Here is a 19,916-nt window from a genome sequence, read left to right as displayed (position 1 = left end):
GTGTGTACGGCACATAACTGCTAAAGCTGGTCTGGTTGTAACGGCCATGTCAATGATGTGATGACTGCAGAAAGTGGAGATCGATGGGAACAACCAGCATAGCGGAGGATTGAAGAGTTGAGTTTTTTTTTTTTTTTTGCTCCATGTTTAACCCATTCCCTGAGTAGGATAATAAAACAAATGCCAGAAAAAAACCTTTAAATTCTCCAATCATCCTTTGTCATCAAGCGTGGACCATTCCCTCCCTACGGTGGAATCTGTAGAACTGTTTTTTAGCATGGCTCATCCTGAATAGGTTTTGTGTTTCCAATTTTCCCATGACGTTTTTTCCTTCTCCAAAACAAAATTGTGTTAGAAGAACATCAATGGTGGAACCTTCCAAAAGAAAACAAAGACTTCTTGGCCCACCTGTTGTGAGTGCATTTACATCTCAGCCCTACTGCCCTGATAAATGACCCTCATGTTTTCTTCTTTTTTTTTTTTTCTCCTTTCTTTAGTGACCTGGAGAACCTTTAGTTGAAGTGTCACCAATGAGCCGTAAAGAGCAATCAGTGGAGGTCCTTCCTGCCGCCTACTATATTACATGCCATCACCTTTGCAGCCCTCGGTCCATGCATGGTCACACTCAAGGAAAGTGAAATGTCCTGCTTCAATAGACCCTGTCTGTTTACATTACCTGCTACAGCAGAAGAGCAGAAATTCACTCCCTGCTCCGCTAAGCATCATTAACCTCAATGAGAGCAAATAACCAGCCCTGATAAGGACCGTTCAGGGGTGCAATCTTTCCTTCTCAGGGTGAGGAAGGATTATCTTTTTATTAGAATATACTCCCTTACAGAAGCAACGGTGCCAAATAATCCATGGACAGGGCCGCACACCGGTCAGCAGTGAAGCGTTACAACATTTCTTTAAATTCAAGACTTGTATAATATGGAAAACGGCAATTCGAGACTGGTCTGAGATAAGTAAATAACCAGATTGCTACTCTTGAGAAGTCTCTTCGACATGTCAGACGTCCTGTTATAAGATAGGGTCAACATTTATTAGATTGTGGAGAACATACCCTAAAATCACCCTCTGTGGGAGGTTTGTGCAGTGCCACAGGAGATTTGCCAACTCTTCCGGGAGTCCTGGAGGTCTCTACTTTTCTTTGGGAGCCTCTCAGATGTTCTGGAAGAGTTGTCAAGCTTCATAGCGCAATTTTGGGCCACATTGTCATCAGGCAAGGAAATACTCCATAAATGGACCCCAGGTGGCTCTCTTGACCACTCAAGAGACCTGATCCACCACAGGCCTTAGCTGCCATCCAGAAGCAGTAAGTGGTGGATATCTGAAATGGTAGCCTTCAAGAAATTCCACCTTTGGGTATGAAGAGTGCAGTAACACTGTGACAAGGCCTGACCGTGACATTTCAACTTTTGGCCAGAGTGGAACATTCGACTGGAGAACGGGTGGGGTGTTTTAATAAATTTAGCAATCTTCATCTTAAAACTATCCTCTTGGTGAGAGATATAGACATTGCGCTGAGGATCTCTGGGTACAAAATAACAGAACCAGAAAGGATAGAGAGAGGTCATACACATTCAAGGGCAGGCCTAGCAGGTTTCATGTCAGGGAGGACAGTGATCCAAATAGTAAAAAGTTCAGGTAAATCCAAAGTAGCAAACAACAAATAAATAGGAAGGAAACAATCTTGCTGCTTAAAAAAAGTTAAGCTCGCCACTTCTCCTGGGACATCCAGGAAAAAAGGGGACTCCTCTAGACAACTGCAAGAGATAGCAAATCTCATAGGGGCACAAAAAGCCTCCTGAAACTTCGCATGAAAACATTTTTCAGGTAATGTGTTAAAGCCGATTCCGGGGGCAAGAATCAAGAAGTTTAAGGGGTGTATAAGAAGTGTGGCCTTTAAAATGGGGAGCAGCTTTGAGAAAACATTTGGCCACACGCTTCACATAGAGCAACCATGCACTTGCCAGAAGGTGGCAAAAATGATCCAAGTGTAGCCACAGACTGCAGATGGCTTTGAGCCTTCCCTACAAGTGACAGTCCTAATGGCTGTATTTCAACGTTCGTATACGGACCACAATGCCCGTACTGACCTCCTATGTAAGTTTGGGTTGGGAGACCAGCGGTAGGCCAAGCATATATGTTTGAACTTGGCCTAGATGTAGCAGACATCATGCATCTCCCACCTATGAGTCCAAGAGAGACGATGACAATACATCGCTATCCAGTTTTGCTCTTTTTTCCCTTTTATACAGACATGACACTATGTTGGTGCGAGGAGCAGCACAAAGCACGAGAATGGATGTAGCGAGTCATTTATCTCAATCCTCTCCCAGCATGAACATTACACGAGGCCTCGCTAACAGACCGGGCCGCGGCAATGAGCACAGTGCATCAAGTCTAATTTAGAGGGTCAGCGGTTCTGCCAGTAATACCCACCGCTGTTCGGAAGTGAAATATGGAATTATCTCTCGCGGCTCCGCTCATTGACTGCTGTGATTTAATAAATGGTCATGTTTATGGAAGATACTATCGCGTTGTTCTCTCACTTAGCATCGCTATGATACTATGATGCTCGATAGTTTGAAAGGACGGACTCCAACCAATTTGTATGTATAGGATTTGTTATTTCTGCGTATTAATACACAACTCATAGCAGATACATGACGTTGCTTTTCTTCCAAGACGTATGTAGGGTAATTCTTGGACAGAAGGAAAAAGAAAACATGAAAAAAAGTCTTGAAAATATAACTTTCCATTACACAGGTCAATCAATTTTTATATTTGGGGCAACTTAAACTAGTGATACAAAGGATGAGTGTTGCATTACTAGTTTCTAAGAAAGGAGTTCGACCAAGTGTCTAGTCATCAGGGTCATCAACAAATGTTGGCCATTACCTTGATTTAATATAATGGCGTTTTTCCAGATCTTGATATAACAACTCATGTAAAACAGATATAGCCATGGCTCTATCTATCTCCATCCTTTTTGTGTATGAACCGGCGAAGCTTTCCTGAACATGTGCCTTCCTGTCTTCTGCGCTCACAGTGTAACGCTCTTTTGGTATAACCTGGGCAAGTATATACTGGCATACCTTTTGTCCAGCTTATTGAAATATGTAATTAAAAAAAAATGCCAAGGGGTTAATGTTTCTAACAATAAGAGCCAATGGCCAACATACGTTGTAGCCTTCGGCTGGTGAGGGCTAGCAATGTAAACCTCCAACAGAAAGAGCAGAATGTTTATCCGCCGTGACACATGTCAAAAAGAAGAGAACATCACATATTTAATTTGTGACCTGGACATAGGATAAACTGGTGTGAAATTTCATTATCTCTCTAGGGGATCAGATTTGACCCAACACAACGTGGGTCACGGCGTAACGCCAATGTCAGTGCCCTGTTGGCCTTTCATGGGAATGTTCAGCCGGATCAGTTTTTAGAATCATGACCTCTTGATTCCGTGAAAGAACTGTGAAAAAAAAAAATGATTGTGACGCTCTGTACTTTCAAGGAATCAGACACCCTTTTATTTGCCTGTAGGTTCACATCTGCCAATATGAGAGAGCAAAAATAAACAGCTCCATAAACAAGGTCAGTCATCACTGAACCATGAGGCCAAAGTGAGATATCAGCAAAACAGCAGCAATAAAGTGATAGCGGCGGCTCGTGAAGTTGTGTTTTGTGCAATACATAATTATTATACAATGCACAGAGATTGCAAAACGATGTTACATAAATCTGCTACAGCCCCCAGGACTCGGGTTACGGTAGAGGTACCCGGCTGGCCCCAGGACTTGGGTTAGATCCTTTGCTGGCCTCAGGTTAGGGTAGAGGTATCCGACTAGCTCCGGGACTTGGGTTAGGGTAGAGATTCCCCGATAGACTCCATGACTTGGGTTAGGGTAGAGGTCCATAGCTGGCACCAGGACCTGGGTTAGGGTAGGGGTACCCCGACCGACTCCAGGACTTGGGTTAGGATAGAGATTCCCCGATAGACTCCAGGACTTGGGTTAGGGTAGAGGTCCCTAGTTGGCACCAGGACCTGGGTTAGGGTAGAAGTGCTGGCTAGCCCCAAGACTTAGTTTAGGATAGATATACCCCTACTGACTCCAGGACTTGGGTTAGGGTAGAATTACTAAGCTGGCGACAGGACTTTGTTAGGATAGAGGTACATAGTTGGCCCCAGGACTTGGGTTGGAGTAGAGATACCAAGCTGGCTCCAGGACAAAGGTTAGAGTAAAGGTACCAAGCTTGCTCATGGACTTGGGTTTAGGAAAAGGTACCGAGCTGGCTATAAGACTATTGCTAGGGTAGAAGCAGGCCCCAGGATTTGGGATTTGTTAAAGGTGCAAACCTGGCCCTGGAAACTCAGTAAGAATGGAGATACCTAGCTGGAGCCATTACTTGGGTTCGAGTAGAGGTAGCAAGCTGGTGCCCTAACCAATGTCCTGAGGCCAGCTTGGTATATCTACCCCAACCCAAGGTACCTCCACCCTAACCCAGGACTTGGGTTAGGGTAGAGGTACCTAGCTGGTCCCTGGACATGGGTAAATGTATGTGGCCCCAGGTCCTGGACCTCTGTATCTGGTCCAATGATTGATTCGCAGGATGAGATTTAGCAGGAAAGAAATAAAACAAAATCACAATAGATAGTAAATAGGTGGGCACATTACAGCTACAAAGCTTCATATAAGAAAGAATATTCACGTTTCTGAACCAGCAGGTGAATCGTCCATATGCTCAGGTATCATTACCATTTATAATTAGGTGCCGTCAGCCGCATCTCCCTCGTTAATACGTCCTGTCTATGTGTAGAAATGTAATTTAATTAATACAAGTAACACCTCAGGCACCGGGGATGATCCCCCGGGCAAGAAGGTTTCCCAGTCACCGCATACAGAATCAGATCAGTCACAGGGAAATCACATGGAGACAGTGTGACACTCCGGAGACAACACCTCGAGGGACGCAGTCTCCGGTTTCAAATTCTTGACGTTCATTTCATATTTATTTACTGGACTCATACCAATGAAAACATTCAGATTATTCAAGAGGAGACCCGGTTGTGTGTTCTGGCTGAGCAGACGCGGGGTAATTGGTCATTACACTGAGGATTTGCAATAAATGGTAACTGGTGGTATTACATGGACTCTTAATTGTAGGGCACACAGTAGTTAATTCATGTACACAGACTGCACCTTGTCGGTTTTAGGTCCATGATTCTGTATTGATTCCGTTCCCAATATATTTTTATAGCAGTCAGAGCGTCATTTTCTGATACAGAGCACCAAATCTCTTATACATTTCTGGCTGCTAGAAGTCACCACTAGAGGGAGCTTATGAGCTTACGCTAAAATATAACATTGATGGTAGAATCAAACAGCTAACCCCAGGAAGTGAGTTAGAGTAAAAGTACCCAGGTGATCCCAGGTCAGGTTAGATGTACCCAACTGAGCACAGGAAGAGGATTAGGATATGAGTTTCTAATTGGCACAAGTACTTGGGTTAGGTTATGAGTACCTGGCTGGCCCCAGAATTTGGGTTAGAGGAAAAGTACCTAACTGGCCCCAGGACTTGGGTTAGGGTAGGAGTACCTAGCTGGCCCAAGAACTTGGGTTAGGGTAGAAGTACCTAGCTGGCCCCAGGACTTGGGTTAGGGTAGAAATACCTAGCTGGCTCCAGGACTTGGGTTAGGGTAGAAGTACCTAGCTGGCCCCAGGACTCTGGTTAAGGTAAAAGTACATAGCTGGCCCCAGGTCTTGGGTTAGGGTAGAAGTACGGTACCTAGCTGGCCCCAGGACTTGGATTAGGGTAGAAGTACCCAGTTGGCTCCAGGACTTGGATTAGGGTAGAAGTACCTAGCTGGCGCTAGGAAGTGGGTTTACACATGAGTACCAGGCTGGTCCCAGGTCTAGGGCTGGGACTTGGGTGGGGCAGCGATACCTAGCCTTATCCAGAACTTCAGTAAGGGTACAGTTACCTAGCTGGACCTAGCATATGGGAGTTTTAGCACCACAGTGACTGTTCTCGGGTACAACAGCTCAACTCCCATTCACTTCAATAAGAACTGAACTACAGCATATGGTGTTCTGGCTCTGTACGCTGCGTACATCCCTTCGCAGTGGACATAGTAAGAGCAGGTCAGTGCATGTCCCAGTGTTGGACGCCCACCAATATATTCATGACTATGACTTTTCAATTTTGGAACAAATCGAGCCAGACACTTGAAGCAAGGATCACCAAGCTGCCATTTGTCTAATTTGGACACATCATACGAAGGGAGAAATCACTGGAGAAGGACATCATGGTGGGAAGAATAGAAGGAACAGGGCAAAGAGGAAGACAAGCAACCCGATGGCTTGATACAATCAAGATAATGGTAGAGAAGACCATGGTGGGCCCATTTAGGCTTGCACAATATTGTTCATCCATCAAGTCGCCATGGCTCAAGATAGAGCTGAAGGCCGTTAATAATAATATCAAGGATAGGCCATCAATATATTAGCCCTGGGCAACTCCTTTGACTAGGTCTAGGCTATAATTTTGGAGGTTTCTGTAAGGAAAACGAAGCTTTGCTGCCTATGAAAAGATATACTGTAAGAAGTTGTAAAAGATTATACAGACACTGCTGTTTTCATCCACAAACTGCGCCACCCTTGTCCACAGGCTGTCTGTGCTATTACAGCCAAGCTCTATTTGCATAAATGGAGCTGAGCTGCAATACCAGACACAGCCTGCGGATACATGTGGGGTCATTTCTGGAAGAATATAGCCTTGTTATTCTAATCTCATACATGCCAGTCGGTTGGATAGATATCACAACAAGAAAATCTGCAATAATCTGATGCTGCGATTCCTTTTCTCTGCCAAATAAAAGAGGGAAATGATATCAACCTCCCTTAATTAACAGCTATAAAAGATACGGTACAATGAATGTGATATCAAAGTCTCTTCTGGCCAAAAAATTCCCCTCCCTTAGACAAAACAGCAAAGTCTCAGATGCAGCAGCGACAGATCAGTGAACTGGAACAGAAATAAAGCCGGACCCCGGAGCGATGAATCTAGACTATTCATTATACAACCCCGGGAGCTGCGCTTCCATAAACTCCATTACCTTGAACTTAAAAAAAAACACCAAAACACTCAATGTAACCAATAAGAAAAATCAACTTGTGGGATGTTTCCACTAATGAGCGGCCGTTAGCTATTGATCCAGACAGTTCCAGGCTGCTAATAAGAGATTTACACGCTCTCGTAGTGATGAGATTCACTTGTGAAGGAGCATTTAGAGAAATAAAAGGAGGCGTCCCGTAATGACTACATGGCCACGCCAGAAAGCTGCGTCAAATAATAGGGGAAGACTACCACTTATAATTTATCAAGAGGCAAAGTATCTCTAGAAAAAAGGCACAAGAAAATAATAACAGCAGCTCTCCACTTGATTCAATATTGTTTCATACTGAAAAGAGAAAAAATCTTGGTGTTGCTGCCCTCCCACCTCTCTCGTGTGTGGTTGTAACACAACTTACTGCAGCAGGAGCCTCTCCCCTCCATCCTGTTTATAGTAGGACAGGCTGCACCCCTGGGTAAAGAGGGCAAGGACTTTAGAAGACCATCAGCTGAAGACCCCTTACTGCAGCAGGAGCCTCTCCCCACCATCCTGTTTGTAGTAGGACAGGCCACACTCCTTGATAAAGATGGAAGGTCTTTAGAAGGCCACCAGCTGAAGATATCTTACTGCAGCAGGAGCCTCTCCCCTCCATCCTGTTTATAGTAGGACAGGCTGCACCCCTGGGTAAAGAGGGCAGGACTTTAGAAGGCCATCAGCTGAAGACCCCTTACTGCAGCAGGAGCCTCTCCCCACCATCCTGTTTGTAGTAGGACAGGCCACACTCCTTGATAAAGATGGAAGGTCTTTAGAAGGCCACCAGCTGAAGATATCTTACTGCAGCAGGAGCCTCTCCCCTCCATCCTGTTTATAGTAGGACAGGCTGCACCCCTGGGTAAAGAGGGCAGGACTTTAGAAGGCCATCAGCTGAAGACCCCTTACTGCAGCAGGAGCCTCTCCCCACCATCCTGTTTGTAGTAGGACAGGCCACACTCCTTGATAAAGATGGAAGGTCTTTAGAAGGCCACCAGCTGAAAATATCTTACTGCAGCAGGAGCCTCTCCCCTCCATCCTGTTTATAGTAGGACAGGCTGCACCACTGGGTAAAGATGGCAGGACTTTAGAAGGCCATCAGCTGAAGACCCCTTACTGCAGCAGGAGCCTCTCCCCACCATCCTGTTTGTAGTAGGACAGGCCACACTCCTTGATAAAGATGGAAGGTCTTTAGAAGGCCACCAGCTGAAGATATCTTACTGCAGCAGGAGCCTCTCCCCTCCATCCTGTTTATAGTAGGACAGGCTGCACCCCTGGGTAAAGAGGGCAGGACTTTAGAAGGCCATCAGCTGAAGACCCCTTACTGCAGCAGGAGCCTCTCCCCACCATCCTGTTTGTAGTAGGACAGGCCACACTCCTTGATAAAGATGGAAGGTCTTTAGAAGGCCACCAGCTGAAGATATCTTACTGCAGAAGGAGCCTCTCCCCTCCATCCTGTGTATAGTAGGACAGACTGCACCCCTGGGTAAAGAGGGCAGGACTTTAGAAGGCCACCAGCTGAAGACCTCTTACTGCAGCAGGAGCCTCTCCCCACCATCCTGTTTGTAGTAGGACAGGCCACACTCCCTGATAAAGATGGAAGGTCTTTTTAAGGCCACCAGCTGAAGACCTCTTACTGCAGCAGGAGCCTCTCCCCTCCATCCTGTGTATAGTAGGACAGGCTGCACCCCTTGGTAAAGAGAAGAGGGCAGGACTTCAGAAGGCCACCAGCTGAAGACCTCTTACTGCAGCAGGAGCCTCTCCCCACCATCCTGTTTGTAGTAGGACAGGCCACACTCCTTGATAAAGATGGAAGGTCTTTAGAAGGCCACCAGCTGAAGACCTCTTACTGCAGCAGGAGCCTCTCCCCTTCATCCTGTTTGTAGTAGGACAGGCCACACTCCTTGATAAAGATGGAAGGTCTTTAGAAGGCCACCAGCTGAAGACATCTTACTTGCAGCAGGAGCCTCTCCCCCTCCATCCTGTTTATAGTAGGACAGGCCACACTCCTTGATAAAGATGGAGGTCTTTAGAAGGCCACCAGCTGAAGACATCTTACTGCAGCAGGAGCCTCTCCCCCCCCATCCTGTTTATAGTAGGACAGGCCACACTCCTTGATAAAGATGGAAGGTCTTTAGAAGACCACCAGCTGAAGACATCTTACTTGCAGCAGGAGCCTCTCCCCCTCCATCCTGTTTATGGTAGGACAGGCCACACTCCTTGATAAAGATGGAAGGTCTTTAGAAGGCCACCAGCTGAAGATATCTTACTGCAGCAGGAGCCTCTCCCCTCCATCCTGTTTATAGTAGGACAGGCCACACTCCTTGATAAAGATGGAAGGTCTTTAGAAGGCCACCAACTGAAGACATCTTACTGCAGCAGGAGCCTCTTTCCTCCATCCTGTTTGTAGTAGGACAGGCTGCACCCCTGGGTAAAGAGGGCAGAACTTTAGAAGGCCATCAGCTGAAGACCTCTTACTACAGCAGGAGCCTCTCCCCCCCATCCTGTTTCTAGTAGGACAGGTCACACTCCTTGATAAAGATGGAAGGTCTTTAGAAAGCCACCAGCTGAAGACAACTTCTCCCCTCCATCCTGTTTGTAGAACGACAAGCCACATCCCTTGGTGAAGATGGCAGAACTTTAGAAGGCCATCAGCTGAAGACAACTGCTTTTCACCCTCTGCGCTTTCTCTGTAGGCATCCACACCAAAGCTCGTAATAACGGTTTGCTCTGACTAACATTGCATTTTTTGGTGCAGATTTGACACAGTTTTGTTTTTTTTTAAGAAACAAATAAATAGGACATGTGCACGGCCACATAGACTAACATTGGTCCAAGTGTGATCCGATGTTTGGTTGGATTGTACTTGGACCGAAAATACGCTCGTATGCACATGTCCAAAAACACGTTTTACCTAAAAAAAAGGATACAAAAAAACAAAAACAGGAAGACCTAAAAGGTACCTAAAAAGTTTTCAAAATATAAAACTTATTGAAAGGTTTCTAGAGCAAGGTTGGGGGATCTTCTTTCTGCTGAGGGCCATTTGGATTTTTATACTATCCTTCGGGGGCCGTACAAATTGCTTGATATCTCTGCCCACAAAGTACGTCCTGACGCTGGCACTGGTGTCAGGGCGTAATCTTTCATTCTCGCACCTCAGCATTCAGTAGTGAACACTGCGTGCGTATGCTCACAGAGCAAGAAGAAATTAAAAGGCCGGTGGCCATCAAAATACAGCTGCCGGCCCAAGCACTGTGATCCCCAGGAGTCTGCCCTGGGGCCGGAGAAAAGGTCATTGTGGACCTGTTCTAGAGAGATGAAATGGCCCCCAAGCCACCACCATGATTACACAGTGCAGTCAGGGGTGTAGCTGTTTGGGGTGTAGAAGTAGCAATTGCTCTCGGGCCTGGTGCCAGATAAGAAGGTACCAGTTTTATTGGTGCGGGCCCTATTGCAGAATCTATGTTGGGGTCCATGAGCTTTAATTTACAAAAAAAAAGCCCTGAATGAAGAATGAACTTCAGTCACGAGTCCTTCCATCACCTCATCCAGCCAATTACTCCGGACACGGCGATGACCTGGCTTATAAATCCTTTCCTGCCGCAGCCATGAGTCAGATGACAGTAAGGATGGCAGCGCTGGAACAACATTAGTAAAATCTAATTAGAGGAAGGTTTCCCATCGCTGAGGATCTATCGAGAAGAGAATTCGTTATATTCCTGGAGCCATTAATCATTACATCAGTACAATGTAATCAGCGTTCACTCAATGATAAGAGAGGTGAAGGAACAAAAAGGAAGAGGCACCGTAAAATGCTGCTCAGTTATACCGTAAGAACTGATTCATGTGACGGTGCAACCTCACAAGTTACACCGGAGGAGGATCCTGAAGCTCATGGGCCCCAGTGCAAGGTCTGTACCAAGGGCCATAGTGCCATGTGTAATAACTTGTCCTATCGGGCACCAAGTCCAGGCATGACTGTTACCTCTGCAACCCAAGAAAAGCCAATGGAGAGGGGCGTCCAAAAAAAGGGTGTAGATTTAGAGGATATATTTAGGAGGCACAATTCAAGCATCGACTCTAATGTCCTCCTGGAAGCACATCCCTAAATGTTGACAAGTATAGTGAAGCTTTCAGGGATATCCCTCTACTTAGAAGTTAAAGGATAAGTAATAACTTCCCAGTTAGTGGGGCTCTGACCGCAGGGACCTGCACCGATCCCGAGACCTGGACTCTGAAACGGCTTGTCTGAATGGAGCGGAGGTCAGGCATGCACAACACCGCATGGCTTTATCTAGTAGTCCCATGGACAATGAATTCAGCAGTGGTTTGCATGCCCTCTGCTCTAGTTAGATGAGGAAATTCCAATCCCGAGACCAGGACTCTGAAATGACCTGTCTGAATGGAGCGGTGGCCAGGCATGCACACCACCGCTTGTCTTCAAGCAGTAGTCCCATGGACAATGAATCCATTAGTGGTTTGCATACCCACTGCTCTAGTTAGACGAGGCAATTCCAATCCTATCCCAAGAACTGGACTCTGAAATGACTTGCCTGAATGGAGCGGTGGCCAGGTATGCACACCACCTCTAGTCATTATGTAGCAGTCCCATGAATAATGAATCCATCAGTGGTTTGCATACCCACTGCTCTAGTTAGACGAGGCAATTCCAATCCGATCCAAAGAATTGGACTCTGAAATGACTTGCCTGAATGGAGTGGAGGCCAGGCATGCACACCACCGTTGGCTATTTCCAGCAGTCCCAAGGACAATGAATTGAGCAGCAGTTTGCTTGCCCACCACTCTAGTTAGACAAATCAATTCCAATCCTAATTCTCGGTAATGGTTGGAGTCCCAGCTGTCATAACCCATTTTGATCAACAAGATCTAAAGATCTGAATAACCCTTTAATACTGTCATGACGGCTACTCAAGAATCCTCAACATTCCTAGTTTCTGTAGTCTACCATATTAGCAGATTTGCCTGTTGCCCAATCTTCGATATGGTCCTCTACTTTCCTCTCGCAAAGCTCCCTCATAAAAAATTAAAGGGGCTTTTCAGTGGTCAGTCTGAAGAGCAGTCGCTTAAAACGCATCTGTGGTCCAAGCATTGCATGTGTGCTGTGAAAAAGAGTACTTCAACCTGGCACGTACATTAAGGAAGTGCATGAGGAAGGAAAATTATATGCATGGCATGTGATCGAATAAGTCACCAAAGGAGGAGGCTGAGAGAGTGCTATGACCTTTAGACAAAATTACGGATCCGTGAGAATATAATTCTGGAAGAAAAGATGGTGCACAAACCCCAAAGACCACTGTTTAGTGTATAGTGTTACTATCCTGCCACAGGCAGTCTAAGAAATCCCATGCATTCTTATGAGGTGACTCTGCTGATCCTGTCCCAGGCTATACTGCAAAGTGATGTTACAAAAATACATAGCATAAGGAATAAAGAGATTTTAAAAAATGAGGTACATAAGAAAGCAAGTGTTGTCATGGGGAAACATGAGTAGAGGTCAACCCCAACTGGATTCCAACTCCACCATAAGCCAAGCCCTATTCCTCAAGGGTCGCAGGCAATTAAAGTTAATTATACGTGGTCCCAGGTGAAGAACGACTCGTGACTAGTTGCTAAAAATCCTATCCAATGAAAAGGGGATGACCAAAGGTAGACAATTCCTTGAAGACATGAACACTTAAAGTCAAAGATATAAAGCCACTCACCTGTATATTAAAGCAACCATCCGAGAACTTACACAGCACCTTCACAAGTCGATCACATCTGGTTTCTGGTCTTCTACATCCCAGGCATTAAAGCCTTGTACACTTTATCTAAAAAGACACAAACGTGAGATGAACAAGCCATAAAAGCATATATTTGATTATATATTCTATTTACTCATTAACAAATTAAGGGATCCTCCACTGAGATTACCTGCCCTAGAAGTCAAGATGATAACGACTTAGAGGAAAAGAAAAAAAAAAATACACTCCCTTTAAGAACCTGTATAACAGATAGAGTGTGGCAGGATAGGTATGCTTTGTGGCAGCTGCAGTAAATGAAAGTGTCTATAGACCAATAAAGACAAAAAACATGGCGTTTAGCCCCTCTCTTAGAGACAAGAGGAGCAGCATATAAAGAATTATCAGCATGTATACAGTTAGTCCAATATAGCTATAATTTCACATTAAATCCATTGCCCTTTAATGAGATGGATCTGCTGACTCTGTCCCATTCTATACGCCAAAGCTAACAAGTGAGCTGCAGGAAATAATATGGTAATATACTTTTTTAAAGAATTCTTTATGAATTTAAATTTTACTTAAAGGGTTAATTCTCCCAAAAATAAAGAAGCTGGAATCAGATGGAGAATATGAGATACTGAAGATTACCAGATTGTCGCTTATCAGAGCAGTCCAGTAAACCGGAGCACGCCGCGCTCCAATATTTCTAACATGAGATGAGCTTTGCAATAATAAGAGATTGTTATTTAGAGGAAATACACAAGATGCTCCCTGTAACCTTTCCTAAAATGCGTCGAGCTTCCAGGTCGCCTGAACAGCACTCCACGGACTCCAGTGCCAGCTGCTGCCAGGAATAAGGACGGGCGAGAACAAAAGGGTTTACCATCAGACCGTGCGCACTATATATTGTCCCCATATCTCCCTCTGGAATTGTTAAATTCTCTTTTCCAGCCAGGGTCTATTTTAAGCCTCCATTTGTTAACAAACATGATTAAATACCTCTCCTGAATGGCGGCTGCGTGCACGCCATAAAATAGGATCCTGCAGCCGGATCTTCAGGACGCTGCCGCTTCTATCAATACGGATGGGCTACATTTTAAAAGGGACAGTCATAAATCTCTGAAATGTCACTTTCCTTCTGTGCGGAGCAAGCACATTCCTCAGAATTAAAATAAAAGAAAAAAGTTTAAAAGGACTTTTCCACCACTTTCATATACATAGAATAGGCCAATCAATATCTGATCAGTGAGGACCAGACTCCTGGCATCCCTGATGATCAGTTGCGCCACACATTAAGTTGTGGTTGTGCCTGGTACTGCAGTTCATTTTCAAGTGAATGTGACTGAGCTGCAGTACCAAGCACTGCCACAACCAAAGGTTAAAAAAAAAAAAAAGCACTGCAGCCTGATTGTCATGAGCAAAATCCCAACTATTCAGACAATATAGTCATGGAAAATTCCTTTAAGTGGCTAGAGAATTTAATGAAGAACAACTCATTATCAGGGAACTGTTATTTATATTAAATCTTGATTACAATCCTCTAGTATCACCAAGATATCACTTGATTTGGGCTGAGCTGCAATACCAGACCCAACCAATAGATAAGAGAGGTGCTGTTTCCGAAAACAGGTTGTACATGTATAACGTAGCCAACAATGGGGAGGGGGCAGTCATCAATAGAGGAACTACCTACAGCATAACTTCTTCTACAAGGAACCCTAAAGGGGAATTCCATTGAATGTGTTCGGAGGGCGACTAGGCACATGCTCTAAAATTCATCCAGAGTTCGATTCATTGCCTTGAGGACTTAAGGTGCCTCCACCACCCACCTTCCCAGCCTTGTCCGATTCAATCAATCTATTTATTTATGACCCATGAACTTCCACAGAGGAAGGAAAAACTTGAATGAAAATCTAAAAAGAATCCCAAAAATGTTTAAAAGTTTTTAAAGTTTTCTCTGGAGCCAAAACTTATGTTTAAGCTTCTAGCATCTTTCTAGGACCACCCAACTCTTAATAATCGGGATCTCCTGATGGCCATGGACAAACCTATGCACCCCAGAAAAAGTGGAGAAACACGACTGTGGCCATCTCCTGTAATGTCTGAAGATCCTTGTACACGAGCAAATGAGCGTTCATAAGATCGGTCTTCCCCATACAGCTTTTGACGATCCATGTGAACGGGCCTGTGAGTGCGAGACAATCGACTTGTATACGATCGATCGGCACTGGGCCAAAACTGACCCATCTAAATGCCACAAAAGCCCATGATAGTTTTTGATGACCCGGGTGCAGTGTCTGACTGGGTTGGCAAAGGTCCACCAGTGACTGATTCTTGGGGCCCACTGTTCAGCTACATGCAAAAATAACCTGACCCTAGTACACAAATTTACTCTTCCTTCTGTGTAATACTAATTTGAGTAGCTTGTTTAATGAATAATTAGATTTTTTAACTGTTTCTGCAAATTGTGAATCAAGTGTAATAGCACTACTCATTAGCACTTAGGGGCCTACCGGAGGATCCTCCTATTCTCCTGTGGGCCAGTCCGAGCCTGAACGTGTGTCTGAGCCACTAAAGAAATGTCCTCCATACAGTATAATGGGCCCATATAGTCCTCCATACAGTATAATAGCCCCACATAGTCCTCCATACAGAATAATGGGCTCCACATAGTCCTCCATACAGAATAATGGGCCAACATAGTCCTCCATACAGTATAATGGGCCCCACATAGTCCTCCATACAGTATAATGGGCCCCACATAGTCCTCCATACAGTATAATGGTCCCACATAGTCCTCCATACAGTATAATGAGCCCCACATAGTCCTCCATACAGTATAATGGGCCCACATAGTCTTCCATACAGTATAATGGCCCCACATAGTCCTCCATACAGTATAATGGCCCCACATAGTCCGCCATACAGTATAATGGCCCCACATAGTCCTCCATATAGTATAATGAGCCCCACATAGTGCTCCACAGTATAATGGCCCCACATAGTCCTCCATACAGTATAATGGCCCCACATAGTCCTCCATATAGTATAATGAGCCCCACATAGTGCTCCACAGTATAATGGGCCCCACATAGTGCTCCATACAGTATAATGGCCTCACATAGTCCTCCATACAGTATAATGAGCCCCACATAGTCCTCCATACAGTATAATGGGCCCACATAGTCCTCCATACAGTATAATGGCCTCACATAGTCCTCCATACAGTATAATGGCCCCACATAGTCCTCCATACAGTATAATGGCCCCACATAGTCCTCCATACAGTATAATGGCCCCACATAGTCCTCCATATAGTATAATGAGCCCCACATAGTGCTCCACAGTATAATGGGCCCCACATAGTCCTCCATACAGTATAATGGCCTTACATAGTCCTCCATACAGTATAATGGCCCCACATAGTCCTCCATACAGTATAATGAGCCCCGCATAGTGCTCCATACAGTATAATGGGCCCACATAGTCCTCCATACAGTATAATGGGCCCCACATAGTCCTTCATACAGTATAATGGGCCCACATAGTCCTTCATACAGTATAATGGCCCCACATAGTCCTCTGTACAGTATAATGAGCCCCACATTGTGCTCCATACAGTATAATGGTCCCATATAGTCCTCCATACAGAATAATGGGCCCACATAGACCTCCATACAGCATAATGGGCCAACCCAGTCCTCCATACAGTATAATGGCCACACATAGTCCTCCATACAGTATAATGGGCCCACATAGTCCTCCATACAGAATAATGGGCTCCACATAGTGCTCCATACAGTATAATGGCCCCACATAGTCCTCCATACAGTATAATGAGCCCCACATAGTGCTCCATACAGTATAATGGCCCCACATAAACCTCCATACAGTATAATGGCCCCACATAATCCTCCATACAGTATAATGGGCCCACATAGTCCTCCATACAGTATAATGGGCCCCACATAGTCCTCCATACAGTATAATGGCCCCACATAGTCCTCCATACAGTATAATGGCCCCACATAATCCTCCATACATTATAATGGCCCCACATAATCCTCCATACAGTATACTGGCCCCACATAGTCCTCCATACCGTATAATGGGTCCACCTAGTCCTCCATACAGTATAATGGGCCCCACACAGTCCTCCACACAGAATAATGGGCCCACATAGTCCTCCATACAGTATTATGGCCCCACATAATCCTCCATACAGAATAAGGGGCCCCACATAGTGTTCCATACAGTATAATGGGCCCCACATAGTGCTTCATACAGTATAATGGGCCCCACATAATCATCCATACAGTATAATGGGCCCCACATAGTCCTCCACAGTATAATGGGCCCCACATAGTGCTTCATACAGTATAATGGACCCCACATAATCATCCATACAGTATAATGGGCCCACCTAGTCCTCCATACAATATAAGGGCCCCACATAGTTCTCCATACAGAATAATGGGCCCCACATAGTCCTCCATACAGTATAATGGGCCCACCTAGTCCTCCATACAATATAAGGGCCCCATATAGGGGTGGAGGTTCTGGTGTTGAGGGCCAAATAAAACCAGAGTTTGACAGATATGGTTTAAAGCATATAAATGGGGTTCCGCGCTGCAAGCAGGTTGCATTATCTGGTCCTATGGGGGTCTCCAGACCGCGCTCGGCACCTCTTCTTCTTTCGTGATGGACTAGGATGACGCCTTCTGTGCTCGAAGTCTCGAACCTGCGCAGTTAAATCATTGACCTGAGCAGACGCGCCCTACTGAGGGCAAAGCCGAGTCCTGCAGTGCGCAGGCATAAGATTTTGTGATGTCATTCATTTCCTTCCTTCAAGGCGGTATTTACCGGGCACGATCCAGAGACACTCATTGACAAGAAGAGACAAAAACTGCAAGGACAAAAGCGCCACAAAAATGCGTGTAAAAAAAGTATTCAAAAGTGCAATGAAAAAAATGCAACTACCTAATTTACTTAACCGGTGCGGAAATGCTCAAAAACTCATCGTGGGAAAGTTGCCCAAAAACTTTTTCTTTTTTTTTTAAACCCACAATTTTGCACAAAAATGTAGCCAAGAAAAGATTGCAGATGGACTTCCCCGCTTTGCATTTTGCAGAATTGTGAATTCAGCTCTGGAGTATTATACAGGCTGTTTCATAAAAAGCACCCTGAAAAAAGTCATTCGATTCCCCCATTAAAAGTGCCTCTTCTTCACAGGGCAATACAATATGGCCTTTTACTTAGTTGCAAACCTGGAGGTTTACATCATGAATCCCAGCAATGCGCAGTCTGCCGCTATAAACTTAATTGACCTCAGCGCTCGCTGGTCTGAGTTTCAGCTGGGGACCGGCGTGCCAAACATTCTGAACAGAGGAGCTGCCAGTTTTCAAACGCTTGGAAGATGTTCAACATCTGACAGGGAAGTAGCTGCGGAGCTTTCCTGGAAAAACGAGCAATCCAAAAGGGCTCGGTGACCAGTTTCACAACACTTCGCTCCAAGATGGGAGGAGACGCTTACCCCCAAATTAAAGGCTGAAAAAGTCTTAAAATGTCCCCCTCTCTTGGCCCAAATCAGTTTTTTTTAATGCAGCATTCAAGGAAAAAAAAAATTGTGTTTCCATTTCAGGAACTACCCTAAAAGAACGATTACATAATATCGAATTAACTACTCCGCTTCTGTAGCCCGGGATCAAATATAGGAGTAGTCTGGGTGACCGCCTTTGTTAAATTCTTTTAATTAGGTTCAGGGGGATCTATAGACAATGGCTTAAGAAAACTTTCCAATGTGTGAAATATTGAAAAACTACAACCAACGGCACAGATACTACAATGATCTGTACTGTGACGAAATAACAGTGCCGTATAGTGCCAATAATAGCACCATTCAAGAAAAATATTAGCGCTATAGAATTTCCAGATAATTTCAGCATAAAATGCCAATATAATACAATACTCAAATAAAACTGTATTATAATATAGTACCTTCATACAGTGCCCAAATAGTACCACCATACAGTACACATAAAAGCATCTTATAATAAATAATACCACCATACAGTACCCAAAAAAAACCTATTATAATAAATGGTGGCACCATACAGTGCCCAAACAGTACCACCATACAGTACACATAAAAGCATCTTATAATAAATAATACCACCATACAGTACCCAAAAAACCCTATTATAATAAATAGTACCATCATACAGTACCCCCCCAAAAAAACATTATAATAAATAGTGGCACCATACAGTGCCCAAATAAAACAATCTTATAATAAATAGTACCACCATTCAGTACACACATAAAACCATCTTATAAATAAATAGTACCATCATACAGTGCCCAAATAAAACCATATTTTAATAAATAGTACCATCATACAGTGCCCAAAAAAACCCATATTTTAATAAATAGTACCATCATACAGTGCCCAAATAAAACCATATTTTAATAAATATCACCATACAGTGCCCAAACAAAACAATATTATAATAAATAGTGCCATCATGTAGTGCCCAAATAAAACCCTATTATAATAAATAGTGCCACCATACAGTGCCCAAATAAAACCATATTTTAATAAATACTACCATCATACAGTGCCCAAATAAAACCATATTTTAATAAATACTACCATCATACAGTGCCCAAATAAAACCATATTTTAATAAATACTACCATCATACAGTGCCCAAATAAAACCATATTTTAATAAATACCACCATACAGTGCCCAAACAAAACAATATTATAATAAATAGTGCCATCATGTAGTGCCCAAATAAAACCATATTATAATAAATAGTGCCACCATACAGTGCCCAAATAAAACCATATTTTAATAAATACTACCATCATACAGTGCCCAAATAAAACCATATTTTAATAAATAGTACCATCATACAGTGCCCAATTAAAACCATATTTTAATAAATAGTACCATCATACAGTGCCCAAATAAAACCATATTTTAATAAATAGTACCTTCATACAGTGCCCAAACAA

At 44.1% G+C, this 19,916-nt stretch overlaps 1 long non-coding RNA gene across 1 annotated transcript in view; it reads right to left on the bottom strand.

Moving 5' to 3' along the window:
• The window catches only part of LOC141266036 (uncharacterized), a 165,577-nt gene that overhangs the window by 110,420 nt on the left and 35,241 nt on the right, over positions 1-19,916 (bottom strand). Inside the window, exon 2 of the long non-coding RNA XR_012320187.1 lies at positions 12,874-12,981. This is a non-coding gene — a long non-coding RNA (uncharacterized lncRNA). The remainder of the gene's footprint in view (positions 1-12,873; positions 12,982-19,916) is intronic.

Source organism: Phyllobates terribilis, unplaced genomic scaffold, assembly GCF_046119375.1.
Source record: "Phyllobates terribilis strain yellow unplaced genomic scaffold, ASM4611937v1 Scaffold_4__5_contigs__length_816908805, whole genome shotgun sequence".
Lineage (NCBI taxonomy): Eukaryota > Metazoa > Chordata > Amphibia > Anura > Dendrobatidae > Phyllobates > Phyllobates terribilis.
Note: the sequence above shows the minus strand (reverse complement) of the source record. Positions and strands in the feature narration are given on the sequence as shown.